The 17,961-nt window shown below is 37.7% G+C and overlaps 1 protein-coding gene across 1 annotated transcript in view; it reads right to left on the bottom strand.

Annotated features, from left to right (window-relative positions):
• LOC138971170 (cyclic nucleotide-binding domain-containing protein 2-like) overlaps window positions 1–17,739 on the bottom strand; it is a gene marked incomplete in the record, with an annotated part of 59,190 nt that extends 41,451 nt beyond the window's left edge. The window contains 1 exon segment of the mRNA XM_070343806.1: window positions 17,640–17,739.
• Between the last annotated feature and the right edge of the window lie 222 nt (window positions 17,740–17,961).

Genomic DNA, 17,961 nt, shown 5'->3' with positions numbered 1-17,961 from the left:
TGCCAATCAGTTTTATCATGGCAACTTAACAAATCGAAGAGATTGCTCCAGATCGAAAGAGTACAGAGAGTACTGGTCAAAACGCCGCATATTCCTGTCCACATCATAGCTCCAACAGTCCCAGTCTTAGACTTACATGCTTGTTTGTGCGCAACAACAGAAGTATCACACTGCGCCTGCACTGTAGGACATTGTTTAAATATAGTAACGATCATGCATGTACGTTTCAAAAATAGTAATGACGTGATTCTAAGATAGTAACGATCATGCATGTACGGTTTCAAAAATAGTAATGACGTGATTCTAAATAATAGTAACGATCATGCATGTACGGTTTTCAAAATAGTATGACGTGATTCTAAATATAGTAAGAATCCATGCATGTACGTTTTGCTGCGCTGCCCTGCTTTGGCTGTCTTCTTAATCATCCTGCTTCAACACCCTGCTTCAGCTGTGTTTATTGTTTTGCTTCACTCTGTTTCAACGCTTCGCTTCACTACGCTTCACTACGCTTCACTTCGCTTCAATATTTAGGCTGCCTTTCAGGCGGCCGCCGAGTGTTAACTTATCAATTGACTTGTTTATTTTATTCAAGCTTTTGATAAGTGTACTTGGTGGCTGCTTTGAAACTCAACAAAGCCTACTAACTCCCCTTTCACAAACACTTCCCAACGCAAGCAACTTCCCTCCCCGCTGCAGTCAAAACAAAGCTGTCATAGCGGGTTTTCCCGATTGACAAAAATTCTTATTACACACTCAGACTATTTGGAGCCGCGTTGTTCTCCAGTGGCCAATTGCATAAGAATATTCTGGTGATGAATAAACGCGCTTTGTGTCATTAGCATCTAAAGATTTCTTGTTTACAATAGTTGTGTTGATCTGATGAAGCGCGGAACTGATCTTAGGGTTGTCATGGTGAAACACTCGCTTCTGAAACAGTGCTTCCTTGTAGTTATCATGCGATATGCTCGACTTTACAACCTGTTTGCTTACACCCTTTGCTTTTTTAACCACCCCTTTCTCACTTGCAACACTGTACATCTTTGCACGCAATCCAACATACTCCTTAATTATCTTCCCATTCATTTCATCTTTCATCTTTCCAATAACCTTCTTGTTAACATTTGAGTGCAATGGTGATTCTTTAGGGTAGTCGCAAGTGTCATAAAAAGAATCTTTTCCTTTTACTGCAGGACTTTCAGCTTCTAGATCTTTGTAAATGTCATCCGCTGGAATGTCAAGTAAGAATGAATCTGTGTCTGTGTAAAGTACTCTCGATTTGGGATATCTTGGTTTCAAATAATCATACAAAAACTCAAGCATCAACAGTTTTGACAACTCTAGCACAGTAAAGCCTATGAATACTGGTTTGTCAAGCTTGACTACAAGTTTTTTCATTAAGATACCATACAGCTGTTCATGAAAGTATTTAAAGTCTTGATACTGTGGTTTGGATGTCAGCTTGATGGCCTCATTTTCTCTTGTAACAAGTCTAACATCCTTTCTCTTGTGTGGGTTTTCCATTGTCTTACCAAAGCAACTGTTGTTCATCAGTTTAAAAAAGTCTTTCTCTGATGCATCAGCGGCTTTGGTTCTCAGTTCTGTGTTTTTCATGATGTAAGGTTTCATAAACTGTTCTTGATCAAATAAAATTATACGATGAACAGCCTTCAAAATTAATCCATGTCTAATGTAAAACTGTAACAGTCTGTAGTGACACACATACTTCTTTTTGTGAAACAGATTGGGCACCAGCTTTGGAGGTTCTCTTGGGTTTACTTTTAACCTCTCAGCCGCTAAAGGATAATCATTATGTAGATCATGAAGTGATAGTGGATAGTCTAAGTCAACTTCTAGTATCCATCCCTTTCGACTGTCTGGGCCTGCTTTTAATATTGTCAGCACAACACATTGTGAAAATGGTCCTGAATAGATCTTAAAGTTCCGAAGTGGAAGCGTCTGACACATTGCCCAACCATACAAATTGTTTGCATCTAGATACATGATGTAATTAGAAGGTTTCATAGGATCAAAGTCGTCCAAGTATTTGTTGTTGGCTTTGCAGTAATTGTGTGAAGCCATACTGATTCCTCCACGTAGTCCATTTTCAATCATCTGAAGTGTAGGTAGATCTGATAGCAAGTCAATCTTTACTCCTGTAAATCTAAGAAATGCATCCCAGCTCATGCCTGGTGCAGATATGTAATGTGAAGGATCTAGATTGTAGTGCTTCATACATGTTCTTCTGTAATTCTCAAATATATCTGCAAGTAAACAAACATCAGCCAACAATATTGATCATGATAATCACCCATTGTATTACATCCTAATTTATTCCATGCAGTCTTAGCGTGTTCATAGTCTTCGTCACTTATACCTTTACCCTTCAGCCGTGAGAAGTAAGCATCCTTTGGTGGTAACTCATCTTCATCAAACCTCTCCCACGAATCCATGTATTCATATGGATAGACTCCCTTTCTAACTAAGTCACTGTCAAAGTACTTACATGTGATTGGGAAAGCAGTTAGTGATGAAGATAAAGACTCAAGTGTTCCCATCAGATGTTGAGCAGAATCGTAGAAGTGTAAACTATTCAGAGTAAAGGCCATGTACTTTTCTGAAGACTGCGCAATGCATCTTGCTTTGTATTCATCAGTTACTGCCTGCATGATCAGATGTGAATCATAACCGCGCAAGTTATGGAAGAAGATTGGAAGCTTCCAAGTCTTAGGATCAAACTTTAATTGTAGATTACATTTGCTGTGTGCTGCTCCTCGGAACTGCCCACTTACATGATCATGATCTCTTACTATTGGATTGTCTGTGTTTGGTGTTAGACTTTGTTCGCATATCCAACACTGTGTGGTAGAGTTAAACTGTTCTTGGTCTTCAGGTTTCATAACAATGTCTGAAAGATTCAGTTGTTTGGAGCAGTCATTTCGCACTTGGTTCATTTGCTGTAAGAAGTTCTTTGCTGCATTAGGTCCTCTGTACAATTGCGGTTTAGAATGTTTACCATCTGAACTAACAACAATAAATGCATATGAACAGACTTGATGATTACTTAGAGTTACTGTTTTAGGTAGGTCTTTTGGTAAAGGTCCTTCATATGGCACAATGATAGATTCAAAGTCAGCATAAACAACATAAGGACTTTTCTGTAGTTTGCATACATTCTTAAAATACACTTTGCTGTCTGGCGGTGGTGTTGTTAACTTCACAACCGCATCATCAACGCTCTTACAATGTTGCTTGTGTATAAGTGCTGCATGAATTGATGGAATACGCAAGAGACATCGCCTACAAAAGTCTTGTTTACTATTGTGATTGCTTGTGCTCGCCATCAGTCTACTCATTGTACGAATCAAAGTGTAATGATATTTTACACCATCAGTCATTAGTAACATGTCAACATGGTTAGTATCACAATCACCAATCGTTGGTGAGTTCTTTGATATTCTGACTGGTTTCAGTTCATCTTCCTCATCCCACGTGTAAACATTTACGGTGATGGGTTTGTTTTGCTGTTCAAATTTGTCAATGCTTGTAATGCTGACAGGAAATTCAATACCAGTAAAGTTTAGTTTATTTCTGTATGCATGATAGTTAGACACTCTTTCTGCATTTTTCTTTACACTGTACAGTCTTGCCAGAACACACCACATAAAACATTTGTCATCATCATTCTTTATGTTCAGCACAGCACGTTTTTTGACAAGAGCAGGAGGTAAAGGTATGTAACTTCTACCTCTGATGGGGGCAAATTTACTTAGCTTCAATTCTATTTTTAGAATTTCACCTTCTGACCATCCGGATCCTTTCATCTTTGCATCCTCTGCAGCTTGCTCAAACCGTTTCATCATTTCATCTGCCCAGTTTCCATTCAATTCTGCCATAGAATTAAGTGCTAGTTGTCTGGTTGAAACATGAACTTCTAGCACCTCATCACTGACTGTTTTGTATTTTATTAAACTGACTATCTGCGCTTTTACTGGAGGTTCAATCAACAAATTGTTTGGAATTTGTTCAATGGCGTCTTGCACACTGGACTGCACATTTTGAGGATCCGTTACTTGTAATTCAACGGTGTCAAATACTGTCGATAAAGATTCTAATACAGAGTCTTCCATCGCTGTGAGTTTGATTTTATAACTCAAAATAAAAATATAAATTAAAAAAATGAAGTTGCTTCCATTTTTGTTAACACTATAAAATCTGAAATAAAAATCATTTAACATTTGTACCACGTGGAACTAATTGTAATTCCTCTTTTACAAAGGCTCTTTGCGGTGCTGGTTCTCTCAAGTAATATATAGGTGGATTTGTCTCTACTACTCTCTTGATTTCATGAATGTCAATACTCCAGATTGGATCCGTTGCACGCTTCCTGCTGTCACCCTCAGCTTCACCGGGTGCATATAAATATCTGACTTTCTGATTGAAAGGTAGTAATGCCACTGGTGTTGTTGACTTTGGAGCAACAGGTATTGTTTTCTGTTTGATTGCATCAACTGGTCTTAACCCTGTAGCTTTAAATACCTCCAGATTCATTGCTCTAAGTACTGATGGTAATCTTTTGACCCATTCAGTGTTACGCAATTTACTTTCTGTGTCCAAAAATTCCTGATGGTACTGATATGAAAACAGTTTTTCTGCCAACTGTTTGTTAAAGCTCTCAACAATAGCCTGTGACCTGTGGTTTCCTGGAATACCTCTCTTCACTGTAACATGATGTTTTAACAGAAGCTGGTTGACAGCTCCTTTAAACTCCTTACCATCATCGCACTGAATCATTCTGGGATACTTTAGTGGTCCACGTCTGTAAATTTCTTGCAGGGCAACAGCTGTAGCTATAGCACTTTTCTCTGTCAACGGTTCAGCATCTTTGTATCTTGTTGCAACATCAACTACAGTCAGTGCATACTTATATTTCTTCCTTCTGACTGTGTCATGCGGTAAATAGAGCAGGTCTATTTGATGAGTGTCATTCGGTTTAATGTTAACAAAGTGTGGTCGTGTAATTTTTCTTGGTGCAGGTAAATAGATCTGCCAAACTGCCTGCTTTGACAACCATTTCTTTGCTGTATCTTGAGAAACACCTGCTGCGTCACTGAGCTTGTCAATAGCAGTTCTTCCTTTCCAGTATCCTTTTGGGGAATAATATATTTTAGATAACAAAGCATCACTCATGGTTTTTTAAATGACAGAATATTAAGATTTGACAGCACGCGCAATAAAGTAAACAACAGCCATACCAATAACAATGAAAACAATCTCGCCCACCTTCTGCTCTTCTGAAGGCTGATAAAAGTCACCCAGTTTTGGAGGAGCACTTGTCTTCATTTTCTTTCCAGTTACAAGATAGTATTCTTGAATGGCTGCATCAACATTGGCAAAGGTTTTGTTTGCATGTCCTTGCTGCCTGAGTTTATCATTCATAAAGTCTAACTGCGCAATTCGTTTCTTCTCGTATTCATCCTGTGCTTTCGCCAGTTGTTCCATGGCTTTGTTGTGCCTTTCCCTCTCTTCACCATTTTGCAGTTTAGAAAACAAATAGTTGCTGCCAGAAAATGCAAGCGCATTTACAATCGCACCTCCCACCATCATAACCAAGCTAGCCATTTTATTGTCTTACATGTTTATATTTTCTGGAATAATTCCTTGCTTCACCAGGAAGTCTTTTGTTGCAAAGGAAGCTGTCACAACACCAATTAGTTTAGCACCGTCTTCGAAGTCTAACTTTCCCAAGTCGGCTGGTTTCATTCTGAGGAGACTTTTACCCAGCATTGTGTAACCTACACTCAAGCCTCCAATCACTGCAGCGTGATAAACTAGATTAACTATTGTCTTTTCAGAACTCATTTTTATGTTATCAAAATTAAAATATTAAAATTATTCCATATGAAATGAATCCACTGCAGGTACTACTGTGGGCTTTTTTATTGTTTGTACTGCTTTGTTTGTTGGTTTTGGTGTTTCTGATTTTGGTGTTTCTGATTTTGGTGTTTCTGACACTTTATATTTGCCTTGCCAAAGTTTGTAAAGCAAGTATCCACCTCCTCCAACAACAGCTGCTACAGCTACTTTTCTGTATGATAGAAATGAAGATTTTAATTCTTGATCAGTTTGTGTGACCTTAGTCACTTCAGGAATGTTTGGTGTCTGCTCAACTTCAGACATAATGTTCTGCTTTGCCTTTTGATTTAACTTTTTTTGTCTGTTCCATTCGGCTAGTTTTTTTTCCTGCTTCTACTCTACCAGGTTTCTTTGTCACTGTGTTCACTTCTGGTATTTTCGTCTGCTCCACTGTCTGCTTCAACTGATCCGTCATCTTTTTTATTCTGAAAATTAATGTGTTTGAAAGTAATTAATCCAGCAACAAATGGTACTAATAAAGCACCAAATCGATAATACAGGTCACAGGCAAGAGATTCGAGGGACTTGGAAACAACAGGGTCATGAGTTAGATCATGTGTTAAGTCTTCCTCCGAGTCGAGAGGTGTAAAATGTCCAAAAATCTTTGTGTACAAACCTATAACAGTCTGTCCAATACTTCTAACCATCTTAGAACCAAGCACTGATTCATACCGTCCATGATACTTTTCTATATCTTCTGAGGAAAGATGTTGTACTTCTTCCACAGTTAACTGCTGCCCAAGGTAGTGTTTTGTTTTTCCACAAACAGCAAGTGAATACAATCTTTCTTTTTTATCAGGTATAGTCCTACTGTCACAGATTTCAATATCTGTAGCAGTCTGCATCAGCAATTCATCACAGTTCATTTTATTTTGATGCAGAATAAAATAAAAATCTAGTAATTAAACTTGAGTAAGAACTTAGGTAGGAACTTAACAAGAACTTAGGTAGGAACTTAACAAGAACTTAGGTAGGAACTTAACAAGAACTTGAGTAAGAACTTGTGTAAGAACTTAGTAAGAACTTGGGTAAGAACTTGACAAGAACTTGACAAGAACTTGAGTAAGAACTTGACAAGAACTTGACAAGAACTTAGCAAGGATTTCTACAAACATACATACTGAACTGGTTGATCAGTTTTTAAAACCAGTTTCGAGTGCTTAGAAGATTTCAGATTATTCTTTATTCTTTCTCTCTCCTGTTTGTTTTCAATGACATCATTTTCTCGAAGACACTCTTCAAAACTGTCACGGTCCTTTGAATAGAACAATGTTATTGTTTTGAGTTGCTCTCTAAAGTCTTTCAGAACTGCATTGTATTTTTGTGTTAATATCCAAACTGATATTAATGCATGTCGTCCACTGAATGCAAGCTTTGCTAGTGCACTTTTCTTTCTAACAATGTCACGTTCTGCTGCACAGTCATCAATAATAAACAGTGTTGGTGTGTTCTGAAAAAGATCGAAATAATGCTCCAAGCAAACATTTAGACGATCAGAAGGATTTACAATAAATATATTTTGATCAGACCATATGAATTTTCTCTCCTTGTATGTTCTGTTATGCTTTATGGTTGGACAGAATATGACTATGTGTTCAAAGTGATTTATGTAAACAGTCTGTAATAAATCCAAAACATATCTTGTTTTGCCGCAACCTGTTGCCCCACAAATCAAAGAACAGTGTGGATCTTTTGGAAGAAAATCTAGATACTTCATTTTAACACGTTCAATAAACAATATCCTGTAATCTGCTTTCAGAGATGTTTAACTGCGCATCTGACACAACAAACACGTAGATCTTAACTGATTTACTACTACTCCCTACTTCCTTTTCAATTTGTATTGTGATTCCTTCTGATCCGTTTTCAATTCGCCTTCCACTTCCATGCAGTTTGTTGTCGTCAGTTGTTCTAAGATCCAGCCATAACGCATATTTATTTGTCAAGAAATCTTCTACGCCAACACCGTGTAAATGTAGATCTTTAGCCACAAGATCAGATGTTGGGTCTTTCAATCTTCCTCCAGTAAAGTACTTTCTTGCTTCATCATAGTGTTGGTATGGCAGCATGCCAGATGCAAATATTTGGTTTGGCTGCCCTTCAATTGTGCAATATACTCTATTGATTAGTGGATTGTAAAACTTTTCTATTTGCCTTTCATATGAATCTTTTGGTTCCTCAAACAACATAAGTATTCCCTTCATTGACCTAGCTGGTGTATTCAAGTTAATGTTCCAGATTGGATCAGCCTGGCTTTTTGAGAGTGTACTGTGATTCAACACTCTTTCATAATAGATAGGCAGCTTAGAACTGTACTGATTTTCTATAAGTCTAGCCAGTTCAGGATGGTTTACAACATCAAACTCTAAAGAAATTCCAGACACCTTATACTTTGCTTCCGGGTCTTGTGAAAGCATAACACGATCATAACTATTGAAAGTCAGGTCGTATGACAGCCTGTCACGCAATGCTCCTTGATAGAAGGGAGGATGTGAATTTATGAGTTCAAAGTCAAGTGGAATACAAAATTTGTTTCCAAAAGCAACATTGACAGCGTTATCTTTTTTGTTGTCAGCTTTATCTCCGGCTCCTATTCTAACTTTTATCCCATTGTCTGACTGAATCCCTTGAAACACTCTGTTTTTCTTTTCATTGTCAGTCAACCAATTATCTGCGTAAACTAAAAAAACATCTGCATTATTCAATGACATCACTTCCCGCCCTTCCAGTTTGACAGTAATCTTCCTCACAATTGCTCTTCCTACATTATAAGCCAAAGTCCTATTTGCATCTGAGCCAGATTCTAATTCTAATTTGAATGATAGTCTTACAGTGCCTGGTACAATAACATCGTTCTTACCTAGATTAGGAAACCTAACAGTAAGTATTTCATTCTGATCAATAGTAGAAGGATTATTTGTGACTATAACTGTTTGCCTTATTCCTTTTACCCCGAGAGGTTCTTTCAGCCTTCTGTAAGGATCAAGAACAGAACCGAACGATTGTGCCATCTTTTTTTATTTTCAAAATAAAAAATAAGTTACAAATGGCAGAAGGTGGATTTGAAGATTTATTTGAGCCAGCGGACGACATGAGCGAAGCAATCCCTTTGGTTCCCTACCATCATTCACTGCATTATGAGGTGGCACGACATGAACTTCTGGAAGGTAAAGTTAGAGATTTCTACAAAAGTTTAGGAGAAGAACCTGATGTTTTAGATCCAAACCAGTTCAAAATGGAAGCAAATCATTTATATACAACTAGCGATAAAGGAGAAAAAGTCCAACTTACATATAAATCTAATCCTGCTAAGTTTCTATCAAAAGTTTCACTAAAACAAAAACTTACTGCTAATCGACTTAGGCAATTAGATATTGTGCCTAGCACACGGTCATCATCTTCCCATGTTGTTTCCTTACTTCAACAAGCAGAACTAGGACTACCAACTGCTACTCAAATAGAATCTGTTCCATTGCAAGATCTTAATAAACTTGCAGATGAGGCTGATCAACTTATACAAGAGATAGAGACTTCTTTTTCTGAGGAAACTTCATTGAAGACTCCACATGAACTATTACCTATGAGAGAAATAGAAGCCCTTAATCAATCACTACAAACCATCAGAGGTGAAATAGCAAATAATCTGTCAAAACTAGGTCAGCTGGATGAAGATATAAACAAAGAGAAACAAAAACTTGCTGATGCTGATGATTTGAACCTAGAACAAGAAGTAAAAAACAGAATTTCTAAGCGTTTAAAAGATTTGCAGGAGGAGAAAGCCATAAGGTTAGAAGTTCTAAGTAACAATAGAGAACAACTGAGAACACAGGTCAGCAGAATAAAAAATACAATTCAAAGAATCCTTTACGAAGACACAACTCTTGCTGAAAGAATTAGAACGCTTTTCAGAGAGCAGGGAATCACAATAGCTAGTATACTAACTGCGTTAGGATTTGCAATAAGCACATTAGTGTTAACACTCACAGGTGGCACTGTCACACCTCCACCTCCACCTTCACCTTCATCTCCATCTGATCCGGGATGGGTAAAGAAACAACTCAAACACATTGCAGAACTATTAAAGAAACTAGCAGCAAAAGCTTTGGATGCACTTCCAGGAATCATTGGTTCAATTGTTAGCTGGCTGTTATCTTTTGCAGGTAAAGTTGTTGGTTTCATGGCTGAACATCTCTGGACTCTAATAGTTTTAATTGCAGGTGTTCTGCTAACGAGAATAAAGCAAAAGTAAGCCTACACCCACTCCACCAATTACTAGAGCAGTCTTCTGCGATTCATGATCATCAATAATACTAACAGCTTGATCATCACTAGTGACAGAATGATCTTCACCTGCAGCGTGATCTTCACTTGTCACGCTTTGTTTCTGTTCATTGTGATATGGCTGTAACATCGTTCTGATTTCTGAATTCAGTTCTTCACCCTTTCCAAGCGGCTGGGTGTCACTAGCAATAATGATTTCATTGTTATAATTTGTTATTGTTCCAATCTGCAGCTGGAGATCAGAAGGTAACATGTAAAGGCAGTTACCAACAGCAAAGTCAACTTTTGATCTTGCATAACGGAGAGAGTCTTGATACCTTTTGATGCTGGAAGGCAGATCAACTGCAGAGTTTATGACATCTTCTAAATTTGATAACAACTGTTTCTGGGCACCAAACCCTGTGCTTGTTCTCATTATGTTTGATCGTGTCTGTGCCTGCGAGCCTAGCAAGCACCACGCATATGTTCGGATAGATTCATTGATCCTTTCAACACCTGATCCAGTGAAACCTTTGCCGGTGTCTAATATAAAAGTAGTCCATGCATTGTGGTGCTGTTGTTCTATTGATCCTAACTGTACCTGCACATTTGAAGAAAAAGATGTATGACCTGGCCAGTAATCAAAATTATACCTCCTGTGGACACCCCATAAATATAGTGTTCCCATGCCATGGTTTTTGTCTTGCTTTTGCCTAAAGTCGGTCTTAAAATCTATATTGAATTCATTGCAGAGACGCTCATACACTTTCATGTTTATCCTATTGTTGAATGGGTTCCAGCTCTTTTCATGCGGCATTGGTGCCTGAAGTTCAGACAAGATTCTCCTGCACTGATAGTAAACGTGAAATGTGTACACACACTTTGTCAGTAAGTTTGAATTATTCATGTGGTCTGCATAGGACACTCCACATCCTGTGGTTGCACAGAATATTGCAAAGTTTAACTGATTCTGATAGAACTGAATTGGGTGAGAGTTCCACATCTTTGGAACACTATCATTTTTGATTGGGGGATTTAGGTAAGAATGGAATGGGTCAGGCACTTTAACGCGAATGGATTCTGTTTCTGTTACAGCAAAGTCCAACTCATGGAAAGAAATAGTCTTTGGATTGTAATATGGTCCAGTTTTGTATTTAACGTCTTTGTTGAATTTATACTGACTCATTTTTGTTGTTGAATAAAAAATGTTTATCACACTAACAAATGTGAAGACTAGTGTGCCAGTTAAACTTGCAACCCCTATCAACAATCAAAATGGAGGAATGAAAGTTGCACTGCATGAAATTATGTACAAGGTTACTTGGTATAATATCAGTAAAAAAAAAGGCTAACAACTGGGTTAGAATTAATGGTAAAACACATTCTGTAGAAGATGGTTACTATGACTTCTGCACTTTAGAGAAAGAATTGTTTGCTCCAGTAGGTATTACAGCGAGTTTAAATCATGCAAGTCTCATTGCTACTCTTACTATGCCCAAAACTAGAGAAGTAAACGTTGAGTTTCCAACCAAACTCCTTGATATGCTTGGAATTACAAAAATATACAAGGGAACACGTCCCATTGACATGGATGTTAACAGTGTACTGTTTGTTCACATGAGAGAGCTTAACACATCCTATAATCTGTTTAATGATCAGCGTTCTGATCTGCTTAGGATTCTTCCACCGAGTGATGCCTCTTTTTGTAAAATGCACGTGCCAACATTTAAGACACTTCAGTTCAAGGACTTGGAGGAAGGGTGTCATGAATTCCTACACATTGATCTGAAAAATCAAAGTGGACAACCAGTTGATTGTTTGTTTAACATTACATTGGAAATAGTTCCATAAAATATTGAGTATTAAAATGTCGAGTGGACCTACAATAGCTTATCCTGTTGCATGTTCAACTATAGAGTTGAAAGATTTAGCAGACGCTATCGACTTTGAGAGCAATGCTGAAGTTGGTGCAGTGTATGCATTCGAGTTTACAGACACTGGTCATTACAAGAGAAAGGAAATCGACGATGAAAAGAAACCAAGATTCCTCAAACTAGGTCAAATCCGTGATGTTAATGTACCTGATCCAATTGTCGATGACATATACTACATGTGGAAACATCAGAATAAAAAATGGGTACTTAGTCCTGTTATAAAAAAGATTGACTGGGAAATGAAGTTTGAATTTGTGAGTCCATACACTCTTGTTGGAAAAGACGACACATTCCGTAAGTCAATCAATGCTAAACCACTAATTGTTAGCCTTGTTCCTGCGTTTAACAGCAGGGGAGAAGTTGCAGTTAAACCTTTCCATAAGAACAACTATCTCATTCACAGAAAACAAAGTGTTGAAAAGGACGCTGACACCATTGTCGATTTTATACCCAAGCTTCCAATAGGGCAGAATGCAACTATGATATTTGATATAGTTGTCAGGAAAAGGGAAGAAACCACAAACACTGTTCTAATGAGAGGAATAAATCTCAACTGGAGACCATTAAATGTTGAAGAAGTCAGAGTATTTATTGCTGTTCAAAAGGATTCTAACACAATAAAAAAACAGACGTCAAACCAAAATGTTGTTGTTAACGCAGATATAAATAATTTAACAGAAATAAGAAGTATTAATCTTACTTATCTTGATTTGATTGCTTTCTACTATACAGATAAGGTGTTAAGCAATGAACAGCTTCAAAGCTTAGCAGAAACACTGGCCAGTGAGAATTAAGATAAATATTTTATATTTTGCATTAAAAAGATGACTAGCAGTGTGAAGCTTTATCCTAATATTGATGAAAGTGCAGCAGAAAGTCAACAATTCAGACTGGCACACATTAGTAATATACAAAAACAACTAGAAGATGAATTAGAAAAATATTCTCGCGCTAGACGTAAGTACTCAACAACTTACAACAGCCTTTCTAATGCCAGCACTGGTTCTACTATCCTTGCATCAGCTGCAGGTGTAACGGGAACAATTCTGTTAGCTACCGGAGTAGGGACTCCAGTTTCTCTAATCCTAGGTGGTGTCGCAGCAGCAGTTGGTGGTTTATCATTTATAGCATCAGCTATAATGAAAAAAATTGTGAAAAAGCTTGAAAAACACGAATCCATTTCCACTCTTGCATCATCAAAATTGTCTAGCCTAAAACTGTCTATCAGTAAAGCACTTGAAGATTCAAAAGTTTCTGACGAAGAATTCAAACAGATACAAACAGACTTTGATGACTACAAAAGTAAGAAAGCAAGTATTCAAACAAAAACACGAGCTGAATATAACAAGCCAATCGATATAGAAGATCTGAAAAAGCAGTTTTTAAAAAAGGGGATTCAAATAGGACGGGAAGAAAAAGTAAAAATAGAATCACTTGTAAAGAGTTAACTATTCGTTTAGACAGTCACATTGCATGTATCAGATATAATTCTAACAGTGAAAGAACACATGAAGTAAAGTTTGTAAATGAGAGAGCGTATTGAGCTTAAGAATGTTGTATAAGAGAAAGGGGGAATGTACGTTCTGGGTTACTGATTCCGACAGACCCGGCATTGGTTCAAAACAACCTTACTTTACTGTATTTTTTTGTATGGATTTATGCAGTATTTTTCTGATTTTGTCGCATGTTTCATTTTAGTAAAAGTTTAGTCCAGAAGCCTATTTTGCGTTAATATTTAGGGTCTGTCGGAATCGGTGAGCCAGAACGTACATTCCCCCTTTCTCTGACAGGAATTAGCCTACCGATGTACAATAGTAGCTGTACGCAGGCGCACGAGCAGTCAATTCAAATATGGAATATGAAAAGACAGCATCGATAGAAAATTAGATAACTTACTGATACTCTTTCTCTGACATATAAAGACTAACGGCAAGGTAGATTTATTGTTTCTCTGATTTAAAACAAACCCACACACACACGCAACATATAAATATATATAAACATACGGTTTGCTATACAGTTGGACGTGAGTGTAAATGTCGAGGAAAGAAATGCACTCCCAAAAGACATAGTAAAGTAGATGGAAGCAAAATTCCAACAAAATCGTACTTAGCGGTCAACATAGTATTTTAATGATCAATCAAATCAACTCTGAAGAAGTCTCCAACTGCCAAACGAAAAAATAAAGCTCACATGTCATCACAAAACAACAACAACAAAACAACAACAAAACAAACAGTAACAGTGTGTATCTTCAAAAGTATATTAATGTTTTTTATTGGAGGGAGGGGGGTGGGGGCGTAAACAACAGTACAGTACAGTAGTGTACAGAGTAAACTTCCTCCACACAACCTCAAAATATTGCAAAACTCTGGAACCGTCATTATATGTAACAAGTCGCGTAAAGCGAAATTACTACATTTAGTCAAGCTGTGGAACTCACAGAATGAAACTGAACGCACTGCATTTTTTCACAATGACCGTAGTCCGCCGCTTGTGCATAACAGAGGGAAACTGACGAGCCTGTTCAGCGCGGTAGTGGTTTTGCTGTGCTGCATAGCACGCTTTTCTGTACCTCTCTTCGTTTTAACTTTCTGAGCGTGTTTTTAATCCAAACATATCATATCTATATGTTTTTGGAATCAGGAACCGACAAAAAATAAGATGAAATTGTTTTTAAATCGATTTCGGAAATTTAATTTTGATCATAATTTTTATATTTTTAATTTTTAGAGCTTGGTTTGTATCCAAACATAACATATTTATATGTTTTTGGAATCAGGAAATGATGTAGAATAAGATGAACGTAAATTTGGATCGTTTTATAAAAAAATAATTTTAATTACAATTTTTAGATTTTTAATGACCAAAGTCATTAATTAATGTTTAAGCCACCAAACTGAAATGCAATACCGAAGTCCGGCCTTCGTCGAAGATTGCTTGGCCAAAATTTCAATCAATTTGATTGAAAAATGAGGGTGTGACAGTGCCGCCTCAACTTTTACAAAAAGCCGGATATGACGTCATCAAAAGTATTTATCGAAAAAAAGAAAAAAACGTCCGGGGATATCATTCCCAGAAACGCTCATGTCAAATTTCATAAAGATCGGTTCAGTAGTTTGGTCTGAATCGCTCTACACACACACGCACACAGACAGACACACACACACACACACACACACACACACACACACACACACACACACACACACACACACACACACACACACACACACACACACACACACACATACACCACGACCCTCGTCTCAATTCCCTCTCTATGTTAAAACATCTAGTCAAAACTTGACTAAATGTAAAAACGAATCAGTGTGAGCAGTGAGCAGCCTGGACGGGACGACACTCGCATTCATGCATTGAATTACCTGCCTTGAATGCACATTTTTCCAATGGGAGAGAGTAATGCTGTGCAGAAGACATAAACCACTTGCCTGCTGTCTGCGTTCAATAGGCAGTAAAAGTGACTCGATACAAAATGTCGCCTTTGCAATGAGAAGTGTGCGTGTGAGTGAAATAAAAGGGACCCGATTTGTACTTGATCTCTGTTGCTCCCTAACGGAATGCATTTTAAGAAGAATAATGTAGTCGTGTTAGAGCTGCGTGTGTCCTTTTATAAATGGTAAATACATACAGGTGTACAGTTTTCTGCACATATCAGAACCTATTTTGTTGCACTATATTTGTTCTTGCAGCAGTTTTTGTAAGGTAAAAGGCAATGTGAAGCAAAGACATGGGAGTATTGCCCCCCCCCCCCCCCCCAACAAAAAAAGGAAGATAACTTTATATATCCATGATTATATTGTACATATATATTGTACAGACAAACCTGTTCAATATCTTTCATAACTTGTGGAAAATATGCCATTAAATTCGCTCGGTTTATTTTAATTGTATCTTTCTTTGATCAAAATTCTACGTTGTTGTAATGAAACGAAACATTACTAAGTTATCGTGATTTGTTGGCGAGGATGTGCGAACAGCAACAGGTTTCTTTTTCTTTTTCTGAGCTTCTGGTACGAGTTTTCAAAACACAAGATTGATCAGGAATGGTCGACTTTTGCTTCGTATTTGACTTTGATGTGCTTTTATACAAGCAACATCGCTAGACTTGTATGTGTGGTTTCTCGCCTGTTATCCGCCTGTCTGTCCGCTCGCAGATCTGTCTGTGTGTTAATCTGTCTGCCTATATACAAATATACGTTATTTGTATTTTTGTAAATACGACATTCATTGAGACAGTCAGTGTTCCCCCTAGACGGAGACCGCGCCATCGGTCGAGGTGGACAATGACTGTCGAGATCTATGTAAAACGACATGTTTTGGTCAACATTACAAATAACATTTCTTTATCAATCGATTTTAGTCAGAATTCTTTTCATTTTTTACGCATTCAAATATGCACTCTTTTGTAGTCTCGGCTAACCGCCTAAATATGATTTCTTGTCGGACTCTGACGTTACATTCGTATGGTGAATTGTTGTTGTTGTTGCTGTTGTTGTTGTTGTTGTTGTTGTTGTGGTTGTTGTTGTTGTTGTTGTTGTTGGTGGTGGTGGTGGTGGTGGTGGTGGTGGTGTTGTTGGTGGTGTTTGTGTTGGTGTTGTTGGTGTTATTATTGTTCGACTTTTTTGTATACGTGTTTGCTTGTTGGATTGTTTTTATGTGCTTGTTTCGTTCGTTCTTTCTTTCGTTCGTTCGTACGTTCGTTCGTTTGTTCGTTTGTTCGTTCGTTCCTTCCTTCCTTCCTTCGCACCATATTTGTTATTGAATCAACATCTTAGATTTTTTCAGCGGAGAATTCCAACAGCAAATGTACAGCAAAGAAAAATCGCAGACAAACAGGAATATAGAAAGAAAACCTTAAACAAAGTTACCGAAGACGTATCTGAGACTGTGCCAAAAGGTCAGGTGTCATGTCTACTGTCCCGAATGACACACGATTGCTGACATTTCACCATTGCCAACAGAATAAACAAATAAGAAATAGGTAGAAAATGAATGTGAAAACTGACTTTAATTGTTGATCAGTATTTTCTATACCACTAACAAATAATCTACTTGCACATAGCTGTTTGGCAAATGTATGTCGCATGGGACACACTGACATGAAAGTGGAAGATGTTTTTCCCTCTAGAGAAACTACATATCAAGTTACACTTTTTGTGCTCTTCCATTCCAGTTGGCAATCAATTGTTAACGCATGTTATTAGAAAAAATAGAACGAAAACAGATTAGATAGAATGAAAAATGTACTGGTGATGTCATTTGGGACATACTGACATGAAAACGTCACCTTTTGGCACAGTCTCACCTTTGTCCTCTAAGAACTACCAAGACAGGTTCAGGGCCAAATTAGGCAGTGCTAAATAGACCTATCACGTAAATTCCCACAGACTAATGACTTCTCCTCAGTTTTACCCTGAAAAATAAAGTCAGAAACCTCTCTCGTAATGCCAAGTATATCTAGCTACCAAAAGAGAAAGAAAAACGGCATTCGTTCTTCCACTTACCTTTTTAGCGAAGATCGACACGCGATGAGATCCGTTTTCACCGAGCAAGGTTACTGAAATAACTCCAACAGTCTCACCAGACGACCATAACATGGAAAGGGGGGAACGTGGTTTAACACCTCCGATATGGTACCGTTTTGTATCTGTCCTTCGTGTTCCACTGTGACTAACACGTTGTCGGGGGGTTAAGCCCAGACCCGCCGAAGAATGCATTTTAAATGGTTATGATGCGCGTTGAAAATAATGCCTTGCTTTGTGCTGGTATAGATAAGTCGTAACTTCAATACAGCTCAATGTTTTGTATTGAAACTTGTATTGAATAC

Source organism: Littorina saxatilis, linkage group LG7 (genome assembly GCF_037325665.1).
Source record: "Littorina saxatilis isolate snail1 linkage group LG7, US_GU_Lsax_2.0, whole genome shotgun sequence".
NCBI lineage: Eukaryota > Metazoa > Mollusca > Gastropoda > Littorinimorpha > Littorinidae > Littorina > Littorina saxatilis.
Note: the sequence above shows the minus strand (reverse complement) of the source record. Positions and strands in the feature narration are given on the sequence as shown.